This window comes from Elaeis guineensis, chromosome 11 (genome assembly GCF_000442705.2).
Source record: "Elaeis guineensis isolate ETL-2024a chromosome 11, EG11, whole genome shotgun sequence".
Lineage (NCBI taxonomy): Eukaryota > Viridiplantae > Streptophyta > Magnoliopsida > Arecales > Arecaceae > Elaeis > Elaeis guineensis.
Window position 1 is genome coordinate 34,886,910 of NC_026003.2, and position 27,502 is coordinate 34,914,411.

Genomic DNA, 27,502 nt, shown 5'->3' on the forward strand with positions numbered 1-27,502 from the left:
CGAAATCTGCACGAAACCGGACTGCGTCTGCGGAAAGCCTCTGACCGAGCTCCTACGGCAAGTGGTCCTCGCCTGCAGCCTTAACGCCCAAGGCACCCAACAGGATTTGCAACATCCGAGCTCCTCTTAGATGGATAGCTACCTCTCTCCATCGGGCATCTCAACCGAACTTCGGCCGACAGGCCTGGACCCCCTGGCAGGCCACAGTAACGGCCACGACTCTGCTCCACTTCCTGCGACGGATCCCGCGCGGCTCTATCACTCCCTGGCAGGCCACAGTAATGGCCACGACTCTGCTCCGCTTCCTGCGACGGATCTCGCGCGGCTCCATAACTCCCTGGCAGGCCACAGTAATGGCCACGACTCTACTCCACTTTCTGCGACGGATACCGCGCGGCTCCTCCACCCTCTGGCAAGTCGCGACAACGGACGCCGCTCCACTCCCCGCAACAGACTCCACGTGGCAGGTCACGGTGATGGCCACGATTCCACTCCACTACTCTTCATGACAAACTCCTCCTGGCTCCAAACGGCCCACTGCCAGACGGTTACAAACGTCGCTATCAGTCTATTGCCCCCTCCGCCTATAAAATGGAGGATCCCAGATATGTTATTCTCTAAGCTCTCATTTCTATCTCAAAACTCTGCTAAAATTTTCGTTCGAGCACTCCATTCTTGTTGGGACAGAGAACTGACTTGAGCATCGGAGGGTCTTACCGGAGCACCCCCAACTTCGGTTTAGATTTTTTTTGCAGGTTTCGGCGGCGACCGTGACTCCCTCGACTCCAGCTTCTCCGATGCAGGTGGATTTTTGCACCTAGACTTCTATATTTTTCATTTTGTATTGGTATTGTCATGTGATTGTGTATATATTTATCCATTATAGTGGGCTCATTCTCTTGTTCGTGCGGATAAATGATTGATCTTTTTTACGACACTAAATCGAGTATTGAATAGTTTTTAAAATGTTCCAACCACTTCCTTCCATACCAGCGCATGACATTGTGTTTTGAAAGATGTGCATTGATGTTGCAGAAGAAAAAAATCATTCTTCATTTCGAACTCATCCTTTTTCGTGAAAGATACAACCCGAATGATGCAAACAACAATCCAACCTGAATCTTTTTCTAATCTTTTGAGGGGCAATTCGAACTTAATCTAGTTAAACAGGTTAGACGATGGACCGAGAATCACTTAATTTAGTTTAATGCTCTCGCGGCCTCCATTTCGTTGCCGTCCGTTCCCCCCGGGTGATATCTTCCGGCCCCGCACCGCACCCTACGGGTTCGGGTGGTGCGTTTCGCGCGAAAGTACGTTCACGTTCTTTCGCGACATCTAAATCTCTCGCACGAAAAATGCAACCCGAATCCAATGTTTATGTGTCCAAGTGGGCTCATCAGTGACGGATGCGGGATGCCAAGTCACTGTGCCGGTCGAGTCAGCTCGGGTGGCCGTCCGAGTCGGACTGAATTCGCGGCCCCACTCGATCCTTTTAGATAGCTGGGCAGGGCTGCCGTTGTCGCCACTTTCGGTTGCCAGTTGGGTAGTTTTTTCCGGTCTCTCTTTTACCCAGAGAGAGAGAGGGAAAGCAGAAACGAAGGGAGAGTGATTTCCAGAGTGGTTTCGGGGAGGAGAAGGGGTTTCTCGGCTTCCATTTCCACTTTTTCGGTCACGGTAAGGCGGCTTTCCCAGTTGCATCTTCTTCGATCTCTGTTGCTTTTGATCACCGATTGTTTATGTCCATGTTCCGATCTCTTTGTATAAACCCTTTGGTTTCTAAGTTTGTTTTTTTTGTGTACGTCGGAGTGGTTTTAGAGAATGCATCGCTTTTGTTTTCTCTGATTTTTTTTTATTGGATCTGTTTTTTTTGATGAAATCTAAGGTTTCAATCTGTAAATGAGAGAGATCGGGGCGTGTGAGTGCTCCGATGAGTTGCTACTGACTGAGACTTAGTCGTTGGAGTTGGGGTTTTTCTCAGTTTGCTCTGATCGGTTGCATGGTTTTGGTTTCTGCTTTGGAGACTGTAGATCTAGCGAGATGGTCGCCGATCTGTTACTTTGGTGTTGCTTTCCTTCTCCTTTTATATATTTTGAAGATTTCTGTTGGACTTTGACTGTTTTTTTGTTTCACCTTTTTGTTGATGAATAACTGTTGGAGTAAATTGTTCGACCTCCATAAACCGACTAATCTCCGGCACACACCGACCGGCATCCGACTCTGACCCATCAAACGAACAGATAATTCTGAAAGCGACTACCGACTATATGTCGGCTGAGCAGGCCGACACTGCTTTCAACCGATCGACCGAACCCTGTTTACTGACTTGGTGTCGATAAACAGTCGATGTTCGGACTCTACAGACAACGAATTACGACTGTCGATATCTCAAATCTGCTAACCGACAGTCAACCCCCGACATTTAGTCTGTCGATTTATTCAAGTATAGTATAACCGTCTCAGACGATTATCCTACGAATATCACGACGTAATCCCCAGGGATTGACAAACCATAATGGGATTACAGCATAATGATTCTACGCCACTAAATATAGGACCATATCTGACGGTTACAACCATTCTTCCCTATAAAAAGAGAGGTAAAGCAACAGTAGGGGTGAGCCAATTTTTATACGCTGAGCTCTGTCTCCATTCTCATACTACTGTTGTCCAGTCTTCCCCTTCTAACTTAGGCATCGGAGGGTTCCCACCGAAGACAACTCTGGTCAGTGCGGACTTCATTTTGCAGGTGCTCATTTCCGACGAACAGGTGACGAGGGGATTGGCAGCAACAGATTGACGCGCCAGGTAGGGGAAGACAGCGGCAAGAAGGAAACTCGCAATGACAAGAACCAGATCTCAACGATCAATGACGATCGGATCGGCGAGACATTCTTTTCGTCGGGAAGAGGTTCCTCCCCTGCCTCCGGTAGCAGAGCCCAGTTCTCCACGCCCCGTGGTTACCATAGATGCTCAGATTGCTGCGATCGTATAACAAATGAACGTTTTCGCGGAGGCAGTCAAAAGCCTCCAACAGCAGCAAACTCAGCCACCACAACCGTCGGCGGAGCAACCGATGGCGCATTCAGTGCCTTCCAGGCATAGCTGCTGTCATCCACGATGATCTCCGTCTCCTCCATCAGAGTGGCAATCTCGGCTCTCTCAACAGAATGAGCAGTAGCACTGACGGCACTCTCGATGCGCCACCCACCATTCACGGTGCCCTTCTCCTTCCCAGTTAGATCGAGCAAGGAAGGGAAAGCGACCGCGAACACCTTCTATCTCTCCCTCTAATTCATCGGGAGGATCAACCCTTGGAGTCTCCCACCACCGGCGGCTTGAAGACTACGAACGTAAGTTTGAGGAAATCGACTACCGACTCGTCCAACTCTAGACGGACGGTCAGAAATCGTCAAACGACTTCGATTTTCATACCATCCAGCCTCTCTCCCGATTTATTTTGGACAAACCGATCCTGACTTGGTTCAAGATGCCGTATGTGGAGCCTTATGATGGTTCCATCGACCCAATCGATCACCTTGAGAGCTACAAGTCTCTCATGACAATCCAGGGAGCAACTGACGCCCTCCTGTGTATCGGCTTTCCGGCTATACTTCGAAAAGCTGCTCGGGCCTGGTACTCTGGGCTTCGGTCAGGAAGTATTCACTCCTTCGAATAGCTGGAACATTCCTTCGTGGTCCATTTCAGCACAGCCGGAGGCCGTCACGAACCTCGGATAGTCTCTTTTCAATCAAACAAGGAGAGACCGAAACACTCCGAGATTTCGTGGCTCGATTCAACGCGGCCATGCTTGAGGTCAGGGACCTCAATAAAGACATGGCCATATCGGCCATGAAAAGAGGTCTGAGGAGGTCCCGATTCACGTACTCATTGGATAAAATCTTCCCTCGGACGTATGTTGAACTCTTAGAACGTGCGTGCAAATACATGAGCGCGGACAAAGGAGCTTTTGACCGGCGCCAGACAGAAAATAAAGGTCAGACAACGGATGTTCGGACTCTACAGACTTGGTATCGGTAAGCAGCCGATATTCGGACTCTACAGACAACGGATTACGACCGTCGATATCTCAAATCTGCTAACCGACAGTCAACCTCCAACATTTAGTCTATCGGCTTATTCAAGTATGGTATAACCATCTCAGACGGTTATCCTACGAATATCACGGTGTAATCCTCGAGGATTGACAACCCATAATGGGATTACAGCCTAATGATTCTACGCCACTAAATGCGGGACCATATCTGACGGTTACAACCATTCTTCCCTATAAAAAGAGAGGTAAAGCAACGGTAGGGGTGAGCCAATTTTTATACGCTGAGCTCTGTCTCCATTCTCATACTACTGTTGCCTAGTCTCTCCCTTCTAACTTAGGTATCGGAGGGTTCTCATCGGAGACGACTCCGGTCAGTGCGAATTTCATTTTGCAGGTGTTCGTTCCTAACGAACAGGCGACGAAGAGATTGGCAGCAACAATAACTAATCTTATTTTTCTTCTTCCTTGGGTCTCCTTATGCCTTTTGTTTACTGTGGTGGTTTACAGTCGCATGCAATGTTTGGGCTATTCTACTCGGGTTCTTTAGTTCATCGAGAAATTACAGGGCATTAGGCTTCTATTCTTTTAATTTGAAGAGTATTTTGTTGGTTGATATTTTACGTTAGAAGAGTTTGGAGGATGTTTTTGATTGTTTAATCGAATGGGGTTTCATCTACTTTACAACCCCCTCCCCCGGTTCACATTTTTGATGTCTGGATCCTTATGTCTCTTATATTCACTTGCAAGATGTTTCTTTCGTGGATTCTGCGACTGTTTTGCTCAATTATGAGTCGTCCTTTTGTGTGCTGCCGCTCCATGCTAGCCATTTTATCATATTGTGTGTGCTGTTTTTATTTTCTGATGTTGTTTTTACATAAATGGCAGTTTTTAGCTTACTGGGTTTCTTTTACTTTTGCATTTACTAGTTTTTCCTCTTGTTTAGGATTTTGTGCTGTCTGCCGCTTGAGTGTCTCTATACTATTATGTTTTAGATTTTATGATTAACAACTTCAGAACAAATGCTAGGATTCATATTCTGCAACATATCAAAACCAGATTCAGTTTATGCCTTGATTTCTGAGTTGTCGTGAACTTTTGGATGGAGGCCATTTGATATGATGTGTGCAGGGACCTACGGTATATCCACCCTTGGAGTTATAATGGGGGAGTTTTTGTTAGGAGCCATGCTATTTCCTATACGTGTCCATATTTGAAATGCATTTATTTTGTTATTATTGAGTTGACTCAAAATATGTACTCATAGGATTTGCATTGCCGAATTTTCTGTGTATTTTCTTCAATCAAGTGTTATGTTCAGCATGTCTACATAAACTTAGCTTACTGGCAATTTTTTAAATAATTTTTAAATTGAATTAAAACAATACGTTTGGTATCACTTTTATTTTTCTATTTTTAGAAATAATTTTTTTTCCTCAAGATTGTAAAAATATACACATATTTGGTGCAATCAATTATTTTTTAAAAATAACATATTGATGGTGATGGGCAGAGATAATAGAGACGGTGATGGTATTGGTAGTAGGTATGATGGTCGTATGGTGGAGATGGTGATCATGATGACAATGGTAGTGGTGGCAGCGACAAAGTTGGTGGTCGTGGGGCAGCGAGGCAATGATGATGGTGGTGGCAGCGATAATAATGATGGCGAGAACACCAACAATTTGGCAAAGGTGATAGTGGTGGCGATGGTGTGTTGGAGGTGGTAATGGTAGTGATAGTAATGGCAATGATAGTGGTTGTGGAGATGCTAATGATGTAGAGAAAATTGTGAAGATGGTGGCAGTAGTGGCAGTGGTAACAATGAGGGTGGCAACAATGGCAGTGGCGACAATGAGGGTGGCAGTGGCAAGAATCATGAGATTTTTATTATTTTTGAAAATATTGAAAGCAATGATTACTTATTTCCACTTTACTAGAAATAATGAAGTGACTTTTAAAAAATTGACAATAAAAACAGTAGTAACAAAGATGTTTTTTGTTTTGATTTTTTAATTTTTTTTAAAAAAATGAATAAAAATGTTTCCCAATAGGCCCTAATATTACATCTTTTTAGTTTATTATTTTAGAGTCCTGGCTTGGGATTAGGAACCATGTCATTTTCCATAAGATATCTTTATGTACTTTTTGTTTCTTTAATGAATCTTAAGATTTGTTGGTGTAGTCAAAGATGCTTTTATGCTAATTCATCTAGAAATTGGAGGATATATGGCTTTTTAACTTCAAGCTCCAATCTTTGCTTTTTGTTTTTCGTATTATCTATTAGCAATGCATGGGACTCATATATATATATATATATATTATATATATATATATATGTGTGTGTGTGTGTGTGCGCGCGCGCGGCGCGCGCGTATGTGTGTGTGTGTGTATTTTCACTTGCATCCTCATTGAGCATGCAACTTTATTTAGCAATTATATTAGATTTTGTGCATGCTGGTTTCCTTTAGTACCTAGAGCTCTCATTCCATGGCTTTATTTCCCTTGGAGTGGGTATTTTCTAGTCTGCTGAACATCTGTTGTTTGCTAAATTTTGCTTATGTTTATCTTCTTTCTTCATCTGCTTTTAATTATTGGGTTTTGAATATTTCCATCAAATAATTCATATTTTTTATGCTTTAAAGTTAAGGATGTATAATTTTGTGCAAATAATATTTTTTAGGCCCTCAGGGATTCTGAAGAGGGCTGAATACAGATCGAATACTAGCATATTCATATCTATATTTATTTTATTTGATGAATATAGATATGGATATAGATGTTGGTCAGAATCAGATACAAAAATTCATATCTATATTTGTTTTAAATGGATACGAATACAAATTGGATATGGGAACTATGAATATAAATATGGATATAAGTTGGATGATTAAACTTTATGACCATAAAATAAAACATATTACTAAGTGGATGATAAATTTAGTTAATAGCATGTTAATGTGGTCATTTATTTTTCTTAAAAATTCATGAGTGCTGTAGAAAATTAAATAGGATTACAAATGGAATTGGATATAGATCGGGTAGTTGTCTATCCATATCCATATACATTTTTCTTTAATGGACATAGATATAAATATGGATATTAATTGGGTGCTCGAAGTTCTATCCATATCCGGATAGATTTGAATGCGAAAATGGATTCAAATAGATATTATCCAATCCCCTTCCACCCATAATTCTGAATTCAGTGTTTGTTGTGTGATATAATGCCAAATTGTCAGCTTCTCTTTGCTACTTCTTCTCCCTTCTTTAATTTAATGAAGATTGCACTTCACTGTTTGTCTTACCGTGCTTAAGTGTACCTACTGAAGGCACAAAATACTATACATGTCATGCACCAGTGACACGCATGCTATAGGGCCCATATGCAACTTAGTTATGCCCAAGGATAATGCCAGGTGTTGAGTGGTGCAAGGCTAGGTGCTTTTAACTTGCATGTACATGTTTATAAAGCATACAAAGCATTGCTCAGTTACCCACCCCAATGTTGATGAAAATTCATTAGTTTCTTTTTTATGATTTCATACTTTATTATTTAGTATATCTGCAGTTTGAAAACTATGGGTTCTCTGTTTCTTGTTTTGTGTTGTTGTTGCATATCCATGATGTTTCTATTGTTACTTTGAGTTTCTGCATTATAATTTTAACATTTACCATTAGCATCCAACTGGTCGTAGTTATGTGTGCATTGTTTGCATGAGTAGTTTCTCAGGAAGCTATTCTCTGTTTAATGTAAATATGCTCTGCATTCTTGGGTTTAGACTCAAATCCAGGAAGCATGGCATCTGCTTGCTTTCCATAAAACATGACCTTTTTTTGTTAAAGAGATTAGTGCAATTTCACATATGAAATTATGCATACTATTGTCCTTTACACTTGTTCAAGTTTTGGGAACATTGTATGATCCCTTATATGTTGCGGTAGCCTAAACTGCTGAATTAACAATGAAGGGCTTCCTACCTGCCAACAGGCCAAGTTTCACGGCAGATCCTCTCCTGCATAAGTTGCTTTTGCAACAACTTTAGAAGGTTGACTCAGGTTGACAGCCATTTGAAAAATGCACTCAAACCTTTGATGGAATGTACCTCATCACATTTAGCTTACCTGCGTGGATAAGTATGGCATGGTGATTAACATCAAAAAAAGGATTTTCAAAATTATTGTTGATAAATATGTCCAAGATTATTAAAAAAAAACTTTTTGTTATGAATGTCAGTATTTCAGAGGTGAACCATTATTGATCTTATCCTATACACTGTATACTATACACATACAGTCTTATCTTTATCCATTAATTATTTAGAATTCTTGGATTCTGTGCTCCATATCAGTTGGCTGGCCCATACTTTTCACAATATGGTCTCGCCACATTCTTCACAATGTATATGCTGAATAGCTGTCCTCTGTTTACTTTATAATCTTGCCATGTAAACAAATTTTCCTAATTTATAACCTCTTAGTTGCCTCCTTTAAGGGAACAAATCAGTTGCAATTAACATCTTGAGTTTCTTTTAGTTGATTCTTCCATGTGTCTACCAAGATCAAGAAAGCTTTCATAAGAGATAATCTTTTATTCTTTTATTTTATTTTCATGTATTATTTATTATTGCCATAATATTGTAGGAGAATGATGGCCTTTTTTTTTTTCTTTTTGCCTTTCCTTTTCATATTCATTTTTATCCCTTCTTATTATTCTGCAGCCATAGTCATGGTGAGGAAGAGGAGAACAGAAACTTCCAGGGCTGCAGATAAATCTGAGTCTCAGGAGCCAAATGGCAGTGCTGGGCGAGGTGGGTTGCAGCATCCAGTTGAGAGGGCTTCAATGCCACATCAACAGGGAGGAGGAGGAAGAGGACATGGTCAGGGTCTAGCCAACCTGCAGCAGTCTCAACAAGGAGGTCGTGGCAGTGGATTTTACCAGAGTCACGGCTGCAGACCGCAATATCATGGAGTGGTTCTGAGCACCGGGGCCGTGGTGGACCCCAAACACGGGCTCCACAGCAACATTTTGGTGGACGCAGAGGTGGTGGTAGCATAATAAGTGGACATGGGAGTGCCCTTGCTGCTGGTCCCTCAAGGCCAACACTACCCGAGCTGCACCAAGCAACCCAGGCTCCACATCAAGCCACTCAACCATCCCTGCCTGAAGCCAGCTCCTTATCACAGCTCTTGGATGTTTCTCCTGCCCAGGTGGCTCAACAGTTCGAACATCTTGCTGTTCAGGGTCAAGCTTCAAGTAGCCAAGCAATTCGACCGGCAGCTTCATCAAGCAAATCAATGAGGTTTCCATTGCGTCCTGGAAAGGGTAGCTTTGGTGTCAAATGTGTCGTGAAGGCAAATCATTTCTTTGCTGAGCTGCCTGACAAAGACCTTCATCAGTATGATGTATGTCTTTTTTCCTCCTAATAGCAAGTTAATCGCTACGCAATTTTTTTCTTTTTTTTTTTTTAAAATCAAACATGTGTGGTTCTCATCTGCATTAATTCTGTTTAAAACAACAGTATGCTGATTCTTGATGCTGCTTGTTTTACTCCAGGTTTCCATTACACCTGAGGTAATATCTCGTGGCGTGAATCGTGCTGTTATGGGGGAGCTGGTCAGGCTACACAGGGAGTCTCATTTAGGTGGTCGCCTTCCAGCTTATGATGGGAGGAAGAGCCTCTATACTGCTGGGCCGCTTCCATTCACCTCCAGGAATTTTGATATTAATCTTTATGACGAGGAAAATGGTCTAGGTGGCCAGAGGTACTTTCTAGAGGACTCATGTTTTTTTTTTAAAAAATTATTATTTGTTCTTATAGAAGTCATGATCAAATTGAATTTCTATTTGTTATCCAATGGAACTTAATGATAACTGATGGGTGTTAATTAATGTAGACGAGAGAGGTTGTTCAAGGTTGTAATCAAATTTGCTGCTCGTGCTGATCTTCATCATCTGGAATTGTTTTTATCTGGGAGGTAGGCAGATGCACCCCAAGATGCTCTACAGGTTCTTGATATTGTGCTTCGTGAGTTGCCTACTGCCTGGTAATTAGTAGTTTCTATATACCCTTCCTACTGTTTGATTTTCCCCTTTCTACCAACAGTAATGATGTTATGCATTCTGATGGCTTGCAGATATGTACCTGTTGGTCGGTCATTTTATTCACCTGAACTTGGGAGACGGCAGCCACTTGGTGAGGGATTGGAAAGCTGGCGTGGTTTCTATCAGAGTATTCGCCCAACGCAAATGGGATTGTCACTAAATATAGGTGAGACAGACATCTTAGTTTTTTTTCCCTTGTCTCTTAATTTTTTGGGGTTCAGAAATCAGCTTGGGGAATAACAATGAAAGATCATAAGCATGAATGTCATAGAAATGAGAATTTGGTGTCTTGGAAAAAAGCTGTAAGTTGCTGCTTTGCAGGGATAAGTTCAGTGACTGCATGTCATAGGTGACCCTTGGAGGCAGACATCATGGAGAGCTTCCAAACAAACCTTGACCAACTTTATCCATAAATGGAAATTTATTGGCATTAGGCTTAAGAAATTGAAATTTTAAATGTTGCCTTTAATTGTTCCACCCTATTGCTGATAGTTGCCATTGATATATAGGAAAAAGGACAGATCGATAAACTGTTGCTACTCACATAAAAAATATTGCTATATGTATTATATTGTGCTTATCACATGTTACACTCTTCTGGTACATTATGGTATATGCTGCTAAAATTTGTTGTTCCTATGCTTGCAGATATGTCATCCACTGCTTTCATCGAGCCACTTCCTGTGATTGACTTTGTAGCTCAGCTTCTGAACAGAGATTTCTTTGCTAGACCACTGTCTGATGCTGATCGTGTGAAGATCTGCTATTATTCTATAATTTCCTTTGACTTATTAAAATATTTCAGTACCTTTATGATGTCATAAAATGTGTTGGAGAAAGTTAATAGGACATATCAACAAAAGAACATCAATAAGATACTGAAAAATTTTGGTGGTATATTCCCTTCAAATCAGCCAAAAATGTGAACTGGTCATCTTTCTTTTCTTTCTTTATTTTTTTTTTTTTTTAAAAATGATTGAATCTAGTGTTTTCTATTCTTCAGTTGACAAAGGTGTGCACATATTTCATCTCTTTCTGACTGATTCTTTCGTACTGCTTTATGTTACACTCTTTTGGGCTCAACTGATATAAAAGAATAATTTTTGATTGAACTCAAGAATGCTGTACTTGATATGATAATCTGTTATTGTACTTTCAACATCTTTTCCTGTGTTCATCCCTCTGGATCATTTTTGCAGATCAAGAAGGCTTTGAGAGGTGTGAAAATAGAAGTTACGCATCGCGGCAACATGCGCAGAAAATATCGTATAAGTGGTTTAACAACACAAGCTGCAAGAGAGTTGATGTATGAGGTTTTTCTTATTTCTCTTTTCAGTTAGCTTTTTTCAGATCTCCCGCATTATTGGCCTCTGCTAGATTATATTATTTCATCCATTCCCATTTTACCTTAGTATGGACTACTGACATGACATTTTTTTTTTCATGGTGCCTTCATTCTAATTTTTCTCCCTATGTAAATAGGTTCCCAGTTGATGATCGAGGTACAATGAAATCTGTTGTTCAATACTTCCAAGAAACCTACGGATTTACCATTCAACATGCTACCTGGCCTTGCTTGCAAGTTGGTAATCAGCAGAGGCCAAACTATCTGCCAATGGAGTCAGGATGTCCTCAGTGTTTTGATATTGTATTTTTATTATATGACAATGCTATGCATATAATTCTCTCTTGCTTCTTCGTTGAAGTGCATGTTCCAAATTATCGATAATTGTCACTGTGAATGGAAGTGTTAGACTTTCTAGAAAATGGTTTAGGTTTGCAAAATTGTGGAAGGACAAAGGTATTCCAAGAGGCTGAATGAGAAACAAATAACCGCTCTTCTTAGGGTGACCTGCCAGCGGCCTGATCAGAGAGAACGTGATATTATACAGGTTATGCATTTTCTTTTTCCTGAATGATCACTTCCCCTAATATTTTTGATGAATTTCCTGTGGTGAAATAAATTCATTTGACTCTCTCTCTCTCTCTCTCTCTCTCTGTGTGTGTGTCTGTCTCTCGCATACATGTATATGTATGTATATGCATATGTATGTAGACTCAAACATGCACATACACTATGAGACAAGAGGCACAACCCTTTTCCTACCAAAGAATAAAAGAAGCATGGCTCCCTCTCCCTGTTAAATAATGTATTTAACAGGCTTCTCTTTATGGGGAATCTGGTTTTGCATGTCTAAATTTCAGAGATTTCTTTATTTGTCTTGGATGACAAATTAGGTTGGCTTCTGAATGATTCATTAAAATACAATGTAGTAGCTCTGCTATAGTGTGACATGGCTGAATAATTAGGAAATGTGATCTGGTCTAAATCTGATGAAGTTGTTTGGGCATCAATTTCTTTTCATATATTTACTGTCTACGATAGTCTTGACAGACCAGTTATAGGGCAGGTATGTTCGAAAAGTGAACAAGTGTGGATATCCAAATTCATCAGAAATAGATTACCCTTTCCTTATCTTTCTGGGAAAAAGTTAACATCATATGGTTTGGTTGCACAGTTTAAGCTCCTGATGGGGTGCAGCTCCACAAGATTCCTGTGGACTCAAATGGAGTCTAGGTGGAGAGGGAAGATGATGACGTTCTTCATTTATGTTAAAAGAAGCTATTGTTTCATTGTCATGTCTGGTGTGCCTATTCTTCTAATTCAATCACAAAGTTTGTACAGACTAGTATTCGCAATTTTAATCTGCTAAGGAACTAAGTATGTTTTCAGTAATTCTGTTTCACCAATTTATTACTTATACAGTTTTATATCAAAAGTAATCTTGAGTAACAAAGAAATCTTGCACAGAAAAGGGTATGTGGCTGATGTCTAGGAATCTTATGGCTCTGTTGACTAGCAGCCTGTACCTTACAAGGTGTAAGAGTTGCTATTTATCAGAACAATCAAAAGGGTACATTCAGCTGCATAAATTTATTCTAAGATTTGCATTACTGCACTGCTTATTTTATCTCCACTTGTGAGCTTTTTAAGATCTTGGACCTTTTATCTTAGCATTTAGAGCTGTTCAGGATTTGAACCTCTTGATTGATCTGAAGGTCTGTTGTTTTGTGATCAGACTGTTGAACAGAATGCATACCATGATGACCCTTATGCACAAGAATTTGGTATCATAATTGATGAGAGACTTGCTTCAGTTGAGGCACGGATTCTACCTGCACCGTGGGTATGTCGAACAAGAAATGAATCTTGATGTCTTCCTCTTCTATTATGTCATAATCCTTTCAAGTATTTTTCTGGCATTTGTTATGATTAAGTTTTTCTTCTTTTGGTTTCATAGTTAAAATACCATGACACTGGTAAGGAGAAGGATTGCTTGCCCAGAGTTGGTCAATGGAATATGATGAATAAGGTATTACCTTTGTCTCAACTGGAAGATCAGTTTGTATTCTTCTTAGGTTCAGTTAGTGTAGATCTATGATCGCATATTGTGTTTTTTAATACCAGATTCTTTAACATGGTTTAGGCCCAAATTTAATACTCTTAAAATTTATCACTTTATTCTCATTTTTCGTATCTTTAGCATGCAATATTAGAAAATGTTCTTTCTTTAACATGCAATATGAAATGTAATCATCACATGCATTTATCCTACTCATACGCATTAAATCACAACAGAAGCACATAGTTTGTTGTCTGTTATTTTAGTTACACACATCGGTTTGTGTGTGTCATGAAGGAAATTCTAAGTTCGTTACAAGTTTTTAGCAGATACCTCTCTTTTTTATTTCTTTTGATAATCTGCACATGTGGTTTTGTCCAAGTGATAAAGAAAGTTGAACCAACTTCTTATAAGAATTTGGTTTGACTTTGGTTTCTTTGACCAAATCAATATGTTTTCTGCAACAATACTTGTTCGGAACAGTTGAAACCTACCACAGAACAAGCTTTAGGTTTTGGATGCAATTTAGCTCATAATGGGAAATTTACTAATGTTTTAAGTTTTTAACAAATTTACATTTAGCTTTAACTGGAGTTTTAGATCACATCTATGACCAACTATTTCTTCTCTTTCTTGCTTATCATAGAATTATATAGGATTTTTTTCTACTAGCCTTTGTTTTTATTTATAATCTTTTAAATACCTTGCAGTTTGAGTTGCCCAGTGATTTTAAGCTTTTGATAATATGAGATTAGACTCTGTTATGATCAAGGTTTTAAATTCTGTAGAACAGGGCTGTCTCGATTTTTGCATCCCACCTCGTCCCGACGTTTGGGACAGAGGATGTCCTAAGGCATCTTGATTGGGATGCTGGAATGCTAGCGGGACGGCCCTGTCCTGACATATGCGATGTTGTCCTGTCTTGGTGTCCCACGGGATGTCCCAGTGGGATCTAAATCCTTGGTTATGATGAAACTTCCACATTTATCAACAATTTATACTTGCTATACTTGTGTGTTTTATTAATATGCAATTTAGGTTGGCCTTACTGAAGGTATTTAGAAGATTGTGTAGTTAACTCAGGATAAACAATGTGCTAGTCATTCTGAATTTTATATATGGCATAGAGAATTGAGCAACTATTGTCTAGTGCTCCATTTTTGTCCTCACTGTGATCAACTTAACAGTTGTTTAATCTCCATCATGTTAATACATCAAAGAGTCATAAAGAATCATATTGAGAATATAGTTCTTCATAAAAATGATGAGAATTTTTTTCCCTCCCCATGTTGCCATGTTATTATTATTGAATGCATCATTGAATATGCTACCTGTTCTAATCAGTTTTCTTCAATGACAGAAAATTTTGCAATTCTGTTAGTTCATGCTATGTGGTACCTATTGGCTGGGTTCAGGCAAATCCCTTCTTCTGGTTGCTATCCCTTATTTGAGAAACTTCATTTTTATTAATTCCAAAGTTAATTTAGTGCAAATTTCACCAGGTTTACTCGGTTTTATTATGAATTAATGAAAACAATTCCCATAGCTCGTATTGTGACTCATTAGATTGCTTGCTGATACTTGGTGTAAACTTTATTCATGCTAACTTTTATTTCCTATTTATTACCTTTGTACTTGGATATTTTCCTAATCCTATAACTTCTTAGTTTGTCTTGTGGATAAATTTTGACTGATTAGGAACTGAATTTGGTTTGTTCTGTTTTTGTCATATAAATTTATTTATTTTCTTCCAATGAGATTCTGTTGGTTGTTTGTGTTTGCAGCTATTGATTTGTATCTGAATAAGTTTTTGTATATCTTGTTTGAGCCATCGTTTATTGTCCTCTGGTTTAAGCTTATCCCATATCAATAGTATGCCTTTTTTTTTTCTTTTTTTTTTCTGTTTTTGTTTTTGTGGCTGATCCTTGTTAAAGTTGTTCTCTCTTCTGTTGTTGAAATTTGAAAGCAGTAGGTTGTGGGCTTTCTTGGTGCTTTCTTTTGGCATGCTTTGTTGTCTACATTAGGGACATTTCCAGTACCTATTTGATTCCTTTTAACTTGTGGTTGTGAAACTAGGTTTACATTTTTCTACTTACCTTTTGCTTCTACTCACTTTGGTATTGAGAAAATTTTGAGCATCATTTCTATAGCTTTTACCTTTCTACTATTGGTTTTGCAATTTTACCTCTAGACTGATTTTTCTCGACTTTCCATCCATTATACCGTCATCTACTGCACCATGGTTAGTTCTAGCATCATTTTAAGACCTATATAATTTCTTGTTGCATTTATTTAAATTTATGCCTATTCTACTTATCTTTCTATTATACAAGACAGCTTATTGTTTGTAATGCTTGTGCAATTTGTTTCTTATACTAGTTTTGGACTATTTTGTTTGAGCATATCCTTTTTATGATTGTAGAAAATGATCAATGGTGGGAGGGTCGGTAACCGGACATGTATCAATTTTTCGCGGGCTGTTCATGATAATGCTGCCTGTGATTTCTGTCAACAGTTAGCTGTGATGTGCCAAGTCTCTGGAATGGCGTGTTTGAAAATTTTTGTTAAGAATGTGATAATCTGGCTATTGCCAGGTGCACCTCTACTGTGTCTGTTATTTTGTCTGCTTTTGCTATTTAAATCCTGTGCAGGAATTTGCTCTAGAACCTGTGCTACCTCTATTAAGTGCTCGACCTGAACGAGTGGAAAGAGCTCTCAAAGCATGTTTTCAGGATGCCATGAACATACTTAAACCCCAGGGCAAGGAACTTGCTAATTGCAGTACTGCCTGACAATAATGGTTCTTTATATGGTATACTTTGCAGTTCATATCTTTGCCTTTTCAACTTCCCTATCCATTGTTCATGTTCAGCAATTAAGATCTTGTGTTTTCTTCTTTAAATTTTTATGAAAGGTGATCTGAAAAGAATTTGTGAGACGGATCTGGGGTTAGTGTCCCAGTGCTGTTTGACCAAGCACGTTTTTCAGATGAATAAACAGTATCTTGCAAATGTTGCTTTAAAAATTAATGTGAAGGTATCTTTGCTTTTACATGTTTAATTCCTTTCCCTTATTAAGGATGTTGTGGTGATCAGCATCTTGTGATGCATAGGTTGGTGGAAGGAACACAGTGCTTATGGATGCCCTGACAAGGAGAATTCCTCTGGTCAGTGACAGACCAACGATTATATTTGGTGCTGACGTGAGACATCCACATCCTGGGGAGGACTCTAGCCCTTCCATTGCAGCTGTAAGGCCTAATGTCCTATTGGAAATAGTTGTTCTTGGGAAAAAATAACATAAAATAGTGTTCTGAGGGGAAAAGAAATGCTGGATTAACTAAGGACTTGCTGCAGGTTGTTGCATCACAAGATTGGCCAGAAATAACAAAATATGCTGGGTTGGTTAGCGCACAAGCCCATCGGCAAGAGCTGATCCAGGATTTGTTTAAAGTTTGGCAAGATCCCCATCGTGGAACTGTTGCAGGTGGCATGATTAGGTATGCTTATCTATCATCAACCTTTGGCATGTGTATAGTAATATATTTCACATTTGCATTTTAGTTTTTGTTCAAATTAAGAAACTTCTACATGGTGGTGCTTAACTTTGTAGGGAGCTTCTTATATCTTTCAAGAAAGCAACAGGGCAAACACCTCGGCGAATTATATTTTACAGGTACTGTTTCCCTCCTATATATAGCATTCAAGCTGCTGCTGCTTTTTTTAATTTTTTTTCAAAAAAATCTTTTTCTTTGAACAGGGATGGTGTCAGTGAGGGCCAATTTTATCAAGTATTATTGTATGAACTGGATGCTATTCGTAAGGTATGGCAAAACTGTGATGCTTTTGAGTCAGTGCCTTTTTCATGCAGGCATTTTTTGTTGTCTATGACCTTTTTTTAAACTTCAGGCATGTGCCTCCTTTGAGTCAAACTATCAGCCACCAGTAACTTTTGTGGTGGTTCAAAAGCGTCATCATACGCGGCTGTTTGCTAATAACCATGCTGATCTTCGTTCAGTTGATAGGAGTGGAAATATATTTCCTGGTTAGATATGGAACTTACATCTAATCTTTAAAGGAAGTTTTGTTTACCAATGTTCACTAAAATCTGATTATATCCTTTCTTTTGGTTGCAGGCACAGTTGTAGACTCCAGGATACGCCATCCAACTGAATTTGATTTTTTATTTGTGCAGTCATGCAGGCATTCAAGTAATTATTCCCAATTTTTTGTTTACTATTTAGTTTTATCTTGTCCTTCTAGACTTGAACCTTGTCTTGTTTACCGATACAACATCAATCTTACAGGGCACCAGCCGTCCTGCTCGCTACCATGTCTTGTGGGATGAGAATAAGTTTACTGCTGATGCACTGCAGTCTCTTACTAACAATCTTTGCTACACGTAATGAGCTGACCTCCTTTTTTTTTTATTTTTTTATGTTCATTTACTTTCAAATTCTGTCTGGTTAATAGTTATAGCTGAGATTGCCTTTCTTTTAATTGCAGCTATGCGAGGTGCACACGCTCAGTATCAATTGGTAACTGTCTTTAACTTATGATGTATTTGGTTACACTTTTGATTTTGATTTTTAAAAAGTATATTTTATTTTTTTTGATTTTTGCTATTGAGTAAAAACAAAAAAGCAAAATGTATGTTTGGTAACTACGTTGCTATAAAGCCAAAGACAATGTTTGGGGACGGCAGGTGAAAAGCTCGACAAGGAAGAAAGGAGGGAGAAGGGGTTGGGGAGGTGAAGAGCTCGATGAGAGAAAAAGATTTGGGCTCTTTACTTTTTGGTTTGGCATTTTAGATGTGGAGAAGCAAAAAAAAGTAGAAAAGCAAATTTTGGAAAGCAATAAATTTTTGCTTGGCATATAAAGCAATTATTTTGATTATTTTGATTTTTGCTTTTCATGGTGTTACCAAATATTGCTTTTTGATTTTTATTTTTTAAAAATTAAAAAGCAAAAAATGTATTTTTTTAATGGCTAACCAAACGCACCCTTGGGTCTTAGTTAATTTTTAAATGAATGGTTAAAAATGCCCAGTGTGTTTTATGGTCCACATTGCAGTGCCGCCTGCATATTATGCTCACCTGGCTGCATTCCGTGCTAGATTTTACCTGGAGCCAGAGACCTCGGACAGTGGGTCAATGGCCAGTGTTGGGGCTACTGGCCGTGGTCCTCCTGGCCTGGCTTCTCGCAGTACCGGGCCTCCAGCAAGTGCCGCTGTTAGGCCCCTGCCTGCCCTCAAGGAGAATGTCAAGAGGGTCATGTTTTATTGTTAACCTTGTTTCAGGTTTCTAGAATTGTTGATGGTTACCAGAACTATTGCTTTATATCCGCCGGTTGACTTAAATTTCTATGTGCTTAGTTTGGTTTGGATTCTATGTTGATGGTTACCAGATCTATTGCTTTGTATCTACTGGTTGACTTAATCTCTTCGTGTGTAGTTTGGTTCAGATTCTGTGTTGGTTTTTGTTATGCTGACTCTCGACAACGTATGTTCACTGTGTTAATCAGCACCTTAAACTGAATTTTTTTTTTTGGGCATTGCTTGTGGCTAGGGATGAGTATGAGAACTTTCTCAACCATGGCATACTTGCAACTTGGTAGTGCTCTCCTGCACGATTCATCCTCTTCTTCCTGACTTTGCTTGAGTAGTAATTGTCGTTTTATCACAGTAAGATAATCGAATGACATATATTCCTGCTTCATATACGTGAAATGAGAATTTTGTTTCTTTAGCTTCTCATTTCTTGGTTGCCAAATCTGGGAGCGGTTGCGGGGGAACGATGTCCTAAAACCATTTGAAAATGGCGGCACCAGGAAGGAGGTTAGAGTATTTATGAAGTTTGTGAAAAGGGCGTCATCTTATGTAAAAATTTGCTGCTAGCTACTGAGGTTGGACAGCCTGAAGCTTGGGCAATCCATCCCATATCAACATTAAATTTACATATTTTAATACTAATTATCTTGTATTTCTGTCCATGTTAAAGGTTGTTGAATTACAAGCATATTAACATATTTAGCTCTTGCTGAATATTGGCTGCCATCCCATGCCAAGGGCGTCTCATAAATCTGCATAATGATTTTGAGATGGACGCCTTATACAAATATCCCGATTGCCCAAAAACTTACCAATTTCCATGAAATTCATTGCAAAAAATATTTTCTGTTAGCACGGCTTGCGTCTTGTTGGGTATAAAATATCCCTCCAGCCGAAGATCATATCGGGAGTGACTTTCCAGGGGTTCTACCGACGTCCGACCTTCGACGACATCTTTCCGAACCTCTCCGACGATCGAGCCTTCGCAACGTTCTCAAGTTCTGCCGAAGGATAAACTCCTACTAGTGTAGGTCGGATTCTCCACGACGGATGGATTCCATCCAAGTTTCGGCGGTGGTCGACCACCTGCTAGACTTCATCCAGACTCCTACGGGAGCCGGACTTCGTCCCCGACTCCGGCTGTGTAGGAAGACTTCATCCGGACTCCTACGGGAGCCGGACTTCGTCCCCGACTCCAACTGCAGGTAGACTTCATCCGGACTCCTACGGGAGCCGGACTTCGTCTCCGACTCCAAATGCAGGTAGACTTCATCCGGACTCCTACGGGAACCGGGCTTCGTCCCCGACTCCGGCTGCAGGAAGACTTCATCCAGACTCCTACGGAGCCGGACTTCGTCCCCGACTCCAACTGCAGGTAGACTTCATCCGGACTCCTACGGGAGCCGGACTTCGTCCCCGACTCCAGCTGCAGGAAGACTTCATCTGGACTCCTACGGGAGTCGGACTTCGTCCACGACTCCAACTGCAGGTAGACTTCATCCGGACTCCTACGGGAGCCGGACTTCATCCCCGACTCCAACTATAGGTAGACTTCATCTGGACTCCTACGGAAGCCGGACTTCGTCCCCGACTTCAACTGCAGGTAGACTTCATTCAGACTCCTATGGGAGCCGAACTTCGTCCCCGACTTCAACTACAGGAAGACTTCATCCGGACTCCTACGGGAGCCGGACTTCGTCCCATTACTGGAGATTCATCCGGACTCCTACGGGAGCCGGACTTCGTCCCCGACTTCAACCGCAGGAAGACTTCATCCGGACTCTTATGGGAGTCGGACTTCGTCCCCGACTCCAACTGCAGGTAGACTTCGTCCGGGCTCCCACGGGAGCCGGACTTCTGCCCTGTACTCCTGTTGCAGGTAGACCTCACCCCGAACTCCTACAAGGGCCGGACTCCGAGCTTCTACTGCAAGCGACCCACTCCGAGTTTTCGCTACAAACGATCTACTTCAAATTTCTACCACGAGCGGTCCGTGCCGGATTCCCACCATAAGCCTTCACCCGAGCTTCTATTATGGACGAATTCCTTTCGGATTTCTGTTGCAGACAGGCCTTGGCCGAGATTCCTCGACAAATGATCCCCATTCGGGCTTCTACGGAGATCGAACTCCGACCGAACTTCTATAAGCGCGCAAATGCCGGACTCACGGAATCCAGCAGCTGGACCCCTCCGATGGATGAACCTCTCCAACGCCATCCGACATCCACCGCCGGTCGACCCTCTGCCGAAGTCTGCGCGAAACTGGACTGCGTCTGCGGAAAGCCTCTGACCGAGCACCTACGGCAAGTGGTCCTCGCCTGCAGCCTTAACGCCCAAGGCACCCAACAGGATTTCCAGCATCCGAGCTCCTCTCAGATGGATAGCTACCTCTCTCCGCCAGGCACCTCAACCAAACTTCGGCCGACAGGCCTGGACCCCCTGGCAGGCCACAGTAATGGCCACGACTCTGCTCCACTTCCTGCGACGGATCCCACGCGGCTCCATCACTCCCTGGCAGGCCACAGTAATGGCCACGACTTTGCTCCACTTTCTGCGACGGATACCGCACGGCTCCTCCACCCTCTGGCAAGTCGCGACAACGGACGCCGCTCCACTCCCCGCAACAGACTCCACGTGGCAGGTCACGGTGATGGCCACGATTCCACTCCCCTACTCTTCATGATAAACTCCTCCTGGCTCCGAACGGCCCACTGTCAGACGGTTACAAACGTCGCTATCAGTCTATTGCCCCCTCCGCCTATAAAAAAGGGGATCCCAGATACGTTATTCTCTAAGCTCTCATTTCTATCTCAAAACTCTGCTAAAATTTTCGTTCGAGCACTCCATTCTTGTTGAGGCAGAGAACTGACTTGAGTGTCGGAGGGTCTTGCCGGAGCACCCCCAACTTCGGTTTAGACTTCCTTTGCAGGTCCCGACGGCGACCGCGACTCCCTCGACTCCAGCTTCTCCGATGCAGGCGGATTTTTGCACCAACACGTCTCAAAGGTGGTAGGTCGAATGTGGAGAACGGCAAAATTAATGATTTTTAGTGACATTCAACCTTCTAAAGGTTTTATGGGACGGTTATAATAAATTGGTGTTACTGCTTCTAATAAAAAAAATTCTGACATAAGTTGCTAATATACGTTACGTGCTATTCTTCAACTATGGTCATTTTAATGTAATTCTAAGGGGAGGAAAAATCAATCAAGTTGCTCTTTTTATGGTTGACAGAGCGATCTAAGTATGACCAACAATTTGCACCAGCACCAATATATCACATTCAAACTCCACAACATCCAACATCATCAGTTCTTGTATAACATATGTTAAATATTTTTCACGATGCCTTGATATATCATGATCACAGGGAAGCCAACCAACTTGCTGATTGGTTTTCCAAAGAGGGTCTATCCTCAAGTTATTTATTCTGGGTTAATAATTTTACTCCGCTCACGATGGAATTGGCATTGTTACCGTTGATTTCTAGTGGGATTGTGATCAACTTGGAGGCAGGGACAAATACCGATCTTCAAGATAAGAACCTCGATCGGCACTTACAAGCAACCCACTTGTCCGAGGATGTCCGGTGGGGGACTCTGACAGTCAAGTCAGTTGGGAACTTGGAACAAAAGAAGCAAGCAGAAGAAGAGGGTGAATTTTGTGCGGTGTTTCAAAGACTTATTTGAGAGATCCTCTCTCCCTTTTTATAAGCGCAAGAACGAACAAAAGAAGCAAGCAGAAGAAGAGGGTGAACTTTGTGCGGTGTTTCAGAGACTTATTTGAGAGATCCTCTCTCCCTTTTTATAAGCGCAAGCCGGATGGCCATTCGTTAGGAGGACTGGGAGCTGGCCATTCCATAATTATGCACATGGGGTCAATGTATGGTACTAATTTAGTTACTCTAATGATGTCATGATGATTTTGATAATCTTCTACCTTTTTTATGAGATTTTGGGGATTCTCCTTGCACGGTGTCCGTTGGTGATCTTAGGATGGCATAGTCCCACTATTAGATGCAGACATTTTAATTATACGGGCCATGTCAGCCTTATAGCAGCTAGTTTGACTATCATCCGAGGTCAGTCTCGTATCATGGGCAAACATTAGAAAAAAATTCAAAATGAATGTCATGTTGTTTATACTATAAGTGGATATGTGGTATCAGGTAATCATCTCAAAATCAAGGATAATATGGATTGAGATGGTGAGAATACCATATTTGATTACATCATAGTGATCTTATATTACAGTGATCTTAAACTATCCTCATTCAAATCACCATCCAATCCAATGATGAGAAATTTGTCCTTGAGACTAAGCATTCAAGATCATCTCAAGGTAGTGATCTTGGGTTGAAGTTTGAAGATAAAAAGATACTTCAATCTAATAGAAAAATTAATATATTAATATACTTAATATTTTATATCAATATTATGTATGTAATATTGTATTGATATTATGTATATTATATTTATAATATATATTATTTTATAATATTATATTATTGTCATATTATTATTTGACTATAATTTTTAATCATAATAGAATATATTTATATACTTTATATTTATATTATAAAATTATTTAATATATATATACTGTTTATCATATTTTTTTAAATAAATATTAGTAATAAAATAAGAACATATTATTATAATGTAAAACCGTATCCCATAATAATAGTTAATATATTTTCATAGGATCAATAATACCTATGATTAATAATATATTTTTATGCAATATATTAATAAATATACTAATAATTTCTTGTAGCATATTTTATATGATTAATAAATATATTTTGAGAATATATTAGGGATAGTTTTAGTATTCTATGGTCAAAAATTTTGAATTTTCATGGAATACTAAATAAATTACCCATGGATACTTAAAGATCTTTAGTCATTGGAATATAATATATCAAAACATAGTGATATTAGATCATCGTGGATTAGATTACCTGATAATAAAGATCATCAATGATCTAAGATCACCTTGGTGATCCCATTTGGGTCACTGAGCGCCACCTAATGGGATTCAGCCTTCTTAACAACTCCATTGTATTTTGTTTTCAGGGTTCCAAGTTCCTAAAGGGCTTTTGAAATTGTAAATCAAACTAGTGTTGTATTACCAATAAACAAACTCTTTACCAAAAAAAAAAAAAAAACAACTGACAAAAGTTCAAACTCAAGATTCAGTTTGAATCTAAAAATAATTAAGATATGGCTGATTTTAATCTGGAACCTCATGCTCTTCTCATGATTCTAACAGACGGATCCGCAGGGTGAGGAAGACCAGAGGTTTTTCAGTAGTTTCATAGAACTTTGAAAGTACCGCACTGAGCCTAATCTATCTGAAGAACATATGGACTCAACTTTAAAACAAGTTATTGTATCACATAGAAGGCATAAATCACTTTTCAGATCTGAGACTAATTATTTTAACTCAAGAAACACATGGCTAGCTTAGATATCCAAAGTTTGAAAATGGGCTTGACTAATAACTAGAAGGATTTGAGTAAAAACTTACCATGTCCTATCACGTCCCAAGCCATCTATATGAGCTGGGCATGTGACACAGCAGCACATCCCGTAGGGCTTCTTTCCATAAAAGACAAGCAAGAACTGCCTGGAATTTTTCCCATACATGCATTATGACGCGCGGGGTTAGAAACTAGAGCATCCACAAATTCTAACATAAAAATTTCAACATTATTATTGCATAGAACCAATTTCAGTGCCTCGAAGCTTGTCTCTATATCTTTAGTTGGATCAAATATATAATATGTGTGTACGTGCGCATGCATGTGTATGTACATGTGTGTGTATTGATCCAAGATTTAATTTTGATGGCATGTTTGAGTACAAAGATATTAATCATTTAAGAATAGCCGTAGGACTTCTAAAAATACTCAAAATGGTCAACTAAATTGAAAAAAGAATTTACTCAAATTAACAAAGTCAAAAAGATTTTCAAGCATTATTTCATATGTTTTAATGTAGAGGAGTCAACCCTAGACAATCAAGAGCCGATCCTTGAACACCCAGAGTGTTAAATAGAAGGCCTTTACTTTCAGAGTTCATGAGTCAATTTCTAGAAACTAAGAGTTAAACCCAGTTTTTTATCAAATTTCATGAGTCAACCTCAAGATTGGATGAGTCGGCTTTGAAATAGTTCCAGATGAAAGAGAGACAATATGAAAAAACAACCAACGTGAAAGTCAACCCAGGAGCTTCATGAGCTGACCCCAATTAGTGACGAATTATCCTTGATTCCACAAGAAATCGATCTCAAACTAGTCTCAGGGAGAAGATTAGAATGTATGGAAAAATAGCCCTTCGAGGATTAACCCATATACTTCATGAGTTGACCCATGTTAGACAAAAGTCAACCTTGAGATTAGTAGAGTCGGTCATAGAACAGCCTTAGATAAAAGACAAAGGATGCTAAAAAATGCATTCTTTTAAAGTTGACTAAAAGACAAGTCAAGTTAGGGCAGAAATCGGATTGGATATGGATCGGATACCAGCATATCCATATCCATATTTGTTTTGTTTGATGAATACAAATATGGATATGGATATTATTCGGATGCAAAAATTTATATCTATATTATTTTAAATGGATATGGACACAATTCGGATACTGAAAGTATGGATATAATTATGGATATAGCTTAGATAATTAAATTTTATGACTATAGAATTAAAGATATTACCAAATAGATGATAAATCAAGTTAATAACATGTTTATATGGTTGTATATTTTTTTAAGAATTAATAAGTATTATATAAAATTATATAAAGTTACATGTAGATTCGTATACGGATCGATAGTTATCTATCCATATTCATATCCATTTTTCTTGAATGAATATAGATACGGATATGGATATTAGTCAAATCTTCAAATTTCTATCCATATCTGGATTGCTTCGGATATGAAAATAAATCTGAATGAATAATATCCATATCACTTTCACCCCTAAGTCGAGTTGATCATTGAAGGTAACCAGCTTATAACCCCATGCCATGCAAAGGATGTATTTTTTTAAAAATATTTTATTTTATTGATTATTAATATCTATTACATATATATTTTAAAAATAATTAAAATAATAAAAAATATATTTTATGTATAGTGTGGATTATAAGCTATTTATAAGTTATTTTATATTTTTTTAATTTTGTGGTTCTCTATGAGCCTCTTGCCGTCTAGCTCCTCCTCTCGTATAACATTTGTTCGTCTCTACTTTCCTCTTTGCCTCTGGAGCTTGCTCTCTCTTATCACTTTCACTTCCATAATGGAGCTCAAGAGGCTCTTGGAGAGTTGAGACCTCATCCGGATCAAGCGTATCAGCACTCACTCGCACATCCATGGCTTAGGCCTTAGCTCCACTCTAGAGGCCCGTGCTATCTCCGAGGGCATGGTCGGTCAACAGTCTATTCACAAGGCCATTGGCCTCATTCTCCAACTAATCCATGAGGGCAAGATCGCCAGCCATGACATCCTCTTTGTCGACCAGTCCGGCACTGGTAAGACCACCATTGCCATGGGCCTCGCCAAGTCCCTTGGCTAGGAGACTCCCTTCGCCACTATCTTTGGCTCCAAGCTCTTCTTCCTCAAGATATCCAAGACTAAGATTTTTACCTAGATTTTCCTCCATGCCATCAGCGTTCGCACGAAAAAGAAGACCCAGATAGATACACATGTCAAATGGAGGCTATGCCAATGTAGAATCCTCCAATTTAATATATATATATATATATATATATATATATATATATATATATATATATATATATATATATATATATATTATAGATATTAGGTTAGATTAGATCTTTTAATAATATTTTTATAATTATAATATTCATAAATGTCTTCAATTTTTTTATTAAAAAAATTATCCCCAACCTTCTAGACTCTTCTTTTCAAGTATAGTAAATATGTTGGATATATTTTATTTTTCTCTCTCCTCCTCAATATGGTGTTTTCAAAAAAATAAAAATATAAAGTCCTTGCATAACTTTTCTATAATTTAGATCCAATCGCATCCATCTATGCAACATCATATGCTGCTAGATGTGCCCCCACCCCACCAACCCCCACCCCCACCCCCACCCCCACCCCCAACACCCCCACCCCCAACACACACACACACATTTATTTCTCATATAGTGCTTCCCCAGGACCCCCGAGACCATCCCCCCGCCCTCCCCAACTTCTCTCACTCCCGATCAACCCATCGATACTGCTTTTTTTTTTTTATTTGTTTCCATGGGTGAGCGAGGTTTCTAAATTTTCCTCATTCTGCTCCCCTCCATTTTTTTCCTTCTACCAGCCCCTCCTCTCTCTCAAACTTTCTCCAACCCCTCCTCCCCCTCCCCCACGGCCGCCCTCCCGCTACCCATCATTGCCCCTTTCCTTCCTCACCCTCCCTCACCTCCTCCTCCCCTCCAACACTGACAGCCTCCTTGCCATTTTTCGCCTCCTCGCCGCCTTCGTCAGCCGCCACTAGGCCCCCCTCGGTGCCACTACCCTGCAACCTTCTGGCTCCTCTCCTTCCTCACCCTCCAGCTAGATTAATCAAATTAATCTAGTATGCA

General features: G+C 39.8%; 1 pseudogene; it reads left to right on the forward strand.

Moving 5' to 3' along the window:
• Positions 1 to 1,543: 1,543 nt before the first annotated feature.
• On the forward strand, positions 1,544 to 19,022 carry LOC105036102 (protein argonaute 1A-like; annotated as a pseudogene).
• Positions 19,023 to 27,502: the final 8,480 nt, after the last annotated feature.